This window comes from Moschus berezovskii, chromosome Y (genome assembly GCF_049115385.1).
Source record: "Moschus berezovskii isolate FMDL1 chromosome Y, NW_MosBer_1.0, whole genome shotgun sequence".
Taxonomy (NCBI): Eukaryota; Metazoa; Chordata; class Mammalia; order Artiodactyla; family Moschidae; genus Moschus; species Moschus berezovskii.
The window spans coordinates 44,984,069-44,989,957 of record NC_142489.1 but is presented as its reverse complement, the minus strand read 5'-3'; the positions used below and the strand labels follow the sequence as shown (position 1 = coordinate 44,989,957).

Below are 5,889 nucleotides of genomic sequence, written 5' to 3'. Positions count from 1 at the left end.
TTTAGTTCACTGATTCCTAGAATGTCTACGTTCAATCTTGCCATCTCTTGTTTGACCACTTCCAATTTGTCTTGATTCATGGACCTATCGTTCCAGGTTCCTATGCAATATTGTTCTTTGCATCATCAGACCTTGCTTATATCACCAGTCACATTCACAACTGGGCATTGCTTTTGCTTTTGCTCCATCCCTTCAATTTTTCTGAAGTTATTTCGCCACTGATCTCCAGTAGCATACTGGAAACCTACCGACCTGGGGAGATCTCATTCAGGATCCTATTATTATGCCTTTTCATACTGTTCTTGGGGTTCTCGATGCAAGTATACTGAAGTGACTTGCCATTCCCTTCTCCAGTGGGCCACATTCTGTTATACCTCTCCCCCATGACCTGTCCATCGTGGGTGGCCCTACACAGCATGGCTTAGATTCATTCAGTTAGAGATCAGTTAGAGAAAGCTGTGGTCCATGTGATCAAATCGACTAACTTTCTATGATCAAGATTTCTGTGTGTCTGCCTTCTGATGCCCTCTCGCAATTCCTACCATCATATTTGGGTTACTCTTACCTTGGTTGTGCGGTATCTCTTCACGGCTGCTCCAGCAAAGCACAGCCAATGCACCTTACCTTGGACGAGGGGTATCTCCTCACGGCTGCCCCACCTGATCTTGAATGTGGAGTTGATCCTCATGGCCCTCCTGTGCCAGCACAGCCAGCGCCACTTGGATGTGGGATAGCTTCTTTCGGCTGCTGCCCCTGGCCTTGGGCTTGGGGTAGCTCCTCTTGGCCACTGCCAAGAATAATTTTTATTTCAGAAACCAAATGGATTTACTGATTTGATTTATACATATAAACATTCTTTAGGAATGAGATTTTGCAGGCTCATGGTTTTTGTTACTATTTGTGTAAGGAGCCTGTATTTTAAGTTGATGCTGAAGTATAAACACTGGTTGAACATTGCCCATCAATTTCTAGGAGACCAGTGACGTTGTTATGTCACAGCTACTCTTCCATTGCTAGGAGACCAGTGCATTTTGGAACCATGGTGATGTTCTAGGGAGTTCCCCCCTTAGGCCAGCCAAACAGCATTTGAATTTACCCTGTGTAATATCAGAAAAATGAGAAAAGTATCTGAAGAAAGATTTTCCTGAGATGGCACATATTTCTTCAGAAATTCAAGATGTGCCTCCTAACGATGAATCCACTGCTTCAGAAACCTCCATCAGACCTTTGTATGATTATACACTTGCTGGAGACTCGGTTTTGCGATCTCTTATTGAAGAATATGCTTTTCAGGCTTTGTCTGAGGAAGTTCTGATGAAAAGGCCATGAAACACATTTTCTGTCTCTGAAACAAGTGAGCTGAATGATTTTCTTCCACTCACTTTTCCACAAAAATTGTGGAATATAGTGGAAAGTGATCAATTTCAATCTATTTGGTGGGATGAGAGTGGCACTTGTATAGTGATCAATGAAGAACTCTTCAAGAAAGAAGTCTTGGAAAGAAAGGCGCCTTTCAGAATATTTGAAACCAATAATATGAAAAGTTTAGTTCGACAGCTGAACCTTTATGGGTTTAGTAAAAAGCGACAACCTCTTCAAAGATCTGCTTCACTATCTGACTTTCTGGAAGAAGAAAACAACATCTCTCTTTTGAGCAAGGTATCCCAAAATTTTCACTTATTAGTAATATGTAAGATTAAATCATGTGACCTAGAAAGCATGTTACCATATGTAGCTAAAATAAAATTCAAAATTGACATAGCAATTTGTTGAAAAAGCTTTATTGTTTGAAGTTGAGACAGCTGGAGGATACAACATTTGATGTTGAAACAAACTTTCCAATCAACTTGAAACAAGATATGAGTCTTGAAGCTACTTATGGTATTTACTATATATATACAACATATTTTTAGTCGAGGAGCACATTTGTTTCTAACATGTTAGCTGTTAAAATACTCTGGAGGCCTTTAATTTGATGGAATTTAATTGGTATCATAGAAGGAATTATTTATTCTTTCCTAATTTTATTTTTTAATTGGAGGCTAATTACTTTTCATTATTCTATTGGTTTTGCCATACATTGGCATGAATCTGCCCCAGGTGTACATGTGTTCCCCATCTTGAACCCACTTCCACCTCCCTCCCTCCTCCCTCCCCATCCAATCCCATCCCTCTGGTTCATCCCAGTACACCAGCCCCACACATCCTGTATCATGCATCGAACCTGGAATTGTGATTCGTTGCACATATAATAATATACATGGTTCAATGCCATTCTCCCAAATCATCCCACCCTCGCCCTCTCCTTCAGAGTCCAAAAGACTGTTCTATACATCTGTGTCTCTCTTGCTGTCTCATTTACAGGGTTATTGTTATCACCTTTCTAAATTCCATATATATGCGTTAGTATACTGTATTGGTGTTTTACGTTCTGCCTTAATTCACTCTGTATAATAGGCTCCAGTTTCATCCACCTCATTGGAACCGATTCAGATGTATTTTTAATGGCTGTGTAATACTCCATTGCGCATGTGCACCACAGCTTTCTTATCCATTCGTCTGCAGATGGACATGTAGGTTACCTCCATGTCCTGGCTATTATAAACTGTGCTACAATAAACATTAGAGCACATGTGTCTCTTTCAATTCTGTTTTCCTCGGTGTGTATGCCCAGGAGTGTGATTGCTGGGTCCTATGGCAGCTCTATTTCCAGTTTTTGAAGGAAGCTCCACACTGTTCTTCATAGTGGTTGTGCTGTTTGCATTCCCACCAACAGTATAGGAGGGTTCCCTTTTCTCCACACCCCCTCCAGTATTTATTGCTTGTAGACTTTGGGATATAAGCCATTCGGACTGGCGCAAAATGGTACCTCATTGTGGTTATTATTTGCATTTCTCTGATTATAAATGATGTTGAGCATCTTTTCATGTGTTTGTTAGCCATCTGTATGAAGGAATAAATTTTATAGTTTAGCTTTTATGGCAGTTTTACCTTGGTTTATAAAGAAACTAAATAATTATATCCTTTGACTTTAGTTACAGATCTACTATAATCCAAATTTCAAAAGAGGGTATCCTCAAATTTTAGTAAGAATGAAAAGACGAGTTGGGATTAAAAATGTGTCTGCAATATCTTCATTAGTTCGAGATTTCAAGAAGAAGCATGTTAAAGAAAGTGTCAACATAGATGATCATAACTCTGATTTTCTTCCTGAAACTAGTGGAGAGAGTACAATTTCAGCCTCCACTAGTTTAAGTGTGCCTTTCATAGAAAAGCCTCACACCAGTCAGATAGTCGCTAATACAAGAGCTCTAGCTCTGTGTGACTTACCTTCCCCATCATCAATATCAGTTAGCCAAACAGAACAGATTTTGGGAGATCAACCTGCTGTTTTAAATCAGTTGAGCATGTTTAAGTGGCACTCACATAACAGCTACACTCAGGTAAATGACCATGTTGAGGACTTGCCTACGACAACTAGATAGAATTCTCAGAACCACATCCTATCTCCATTACAGAGCAGTTATTCTAGACTGATGGTGGAGACTTATAAGTTTCCAGATAGATATAGTGATATGTCAGCCCATGACAGTCCTTTCCGTGACCTACAAAAGAGAGGCAACTCATGGCCCTCGGTGCCAAAGATCACTTATATATCTGCCTCCTCTCTTTCAAGTCAACTCATCAAGAATCATCGTTATGTGAAAACCATATAATTAAAACGGACCTATCAAATAAATGTCAGATTATGGAGCCTAATGAAGATTGAAATTTTTGTTGGGAGATGTCAACAAATACCTACAATTCTTGTATTTGAACAATAAACTTACATGTTCATCTTCATAGTTTCATTTTCTTTTTTCAAACAATGAAGAGAAAAAAGAGGCTTAGTTTAATGTCTGGCTATTTTACTGCACTGTTTTATAAACTCTTCAGGACAAGAAAACATTCATTATGCATCCTAGGTCAATGACACCTGATCTAATATTTGTAAGCAAGAAAATGAGAACAAAGGGAATAGAGGTAATGGATGTAACGTGATTTCTGAAATCATCCCTGCTGAAATGAACGGGTGTCTACATGAGGAGTGTATGGGTGAAGGAAGAGATACAAATAAAATCAAAGAAATGGAAATGCATAGTATGCATCTTAGTGCATTCACAGTTGCATTATATTCTATTAGATACTGGTAGAGTCTTAAAAGGGTGGACAGCAGGTTATCTTCAGTATAGAAATTCATTATGTACTTGAAAATATAAAATCATGATCATCAAAATCATGATCACCACTGTACTGTCACTGTGATACCAAAGAAAAAATGACATAACCAGTGACTGGCCCATGGTCAGTCAGCACAAGATATGTATTTTACAAGTGATAATGTGTAGGGTCATTTTTGTTCTGCTTTCCTTAAGTGAAAGCGAAAGTGAAGTAGCTCACTCGTGTCCGACGCTTTGCGACCCCTGTGGACTGTAGCCTACCATGCTCCTTCATCCATGGGATTCTCCAGGCAAAGATAATGGAGTGGGTTGCCATTTCCTTCTTCAGGGATCTTCCCGACCCAGGGATTAAACCCGGGTCTCCCACATTGCAGGCAGATGCTTTAATGTCTGAGCCACCAGGGCAGATGCTGTCCTTGAGGCACACCTTTATTTCCTGAAACCAAGATTCCACCCTATATTTCCTAATGCATATTTAGATGTTGCTTATCGGTTCCCACAGAGACATAATAAATTCCTGGTGGTGATTGCAGCACATCAGTGTGATGAACAAGTTCTGTGAAGACATGGTATCATTTTTCCTTAATAATTTCATTTTCTTTCTCTTATACTCTGCTTCTGGAGCTACAATCTCTCAACCTAATTTCAGTCATGCTAAGCCCCTTCTCACAATTTTGTCTCAACTCTTTCTTGGGGTTGGAAGGAACTGCCATTCAGGTCTTCCATGTGTTTTGGGTCTACTCTCTTTATGTATCTTTAACATCAGTTAAAATTAGAGCCTGCAATTGATACATTTAAAGTACTTACTAAGTTATCAATAAAGAAATGTCATAACCAATCAAATGCTATATACATTACTCAACATATTCCTATAACCGTCAGTTTTATCAATATTGGCCTTTCCTCTTTACTGATAACTTTTTCCAAGTTGATAAATATTTATTATATTTACACGAATGTTAAATGTGGGAATTCAAACTATAAAATGACTGTTGCTATCATGAAGTTTACAGTCTATAAGAACCCATTCTAAGCATGTAGTTTCAGGACCCAGTACCCTAAAATTCAATAGTAGTTGTGGAGACATGAATAAAAAAAAAGAATCATTAATTTTAATAATCTAGAAAAGTCATGGAGTAAGCAGGGATCAATATCAATGATTGATCCCTAATATATTTCACAACGAAATACTCTGAACAAAGTGTCTGCTTGTTGGACTATCCAGATATCATGAACACTACCTAGAAATCTTTGCAATCTCAAATTTGGGGTCATTCCTTTAGATGTTGGTGGCAACATCAAGTCAGATCCCTGTTTTGGGATGGTTAAGCACATAGGACCACATCAAGTTAAGTTGACCACTTTCATTCTTGCAGCTAATGAACAGTGAAATCTGTGGAATATCTGTGTAGATAAAGGAATGGTCAACAAACACACTTTTTCTTACACTGGAAAATTACATTAAAAGGGTGAGGATTTTGAAGCAATGGTAAGTGTTATTGAAATTGGTGTCCTTAGTTATGATTTCAAGCCCAAAGTTCAATGCTCTTGTTTTAGATTTCAGTATTTTTATGAAACTAAAAGACACTTACTCTTTGGAACGAAAGTTATTATGAACCTAGATAGCATATAAAAAGCAGACACATTACTTTGCCAACCAAGGTCTGGC

The 5,889-nt window shown here is 38.5% G+C and overlaps 1 pseudogene; it reads left to right on the top strand.

Moving 5' to 3' along the window:
- Positions 1 to 1,149: 1,149 nt before the first annotated feature.
- LOC148773111 (heat shock transcription factor, Y-linked-like) lies at positions 1,150 to 3,769 on the top strand (annotated as a pseudogene).
- Positions 3,770 to 5,889: the final 2,120 nt, after the last annotated feature.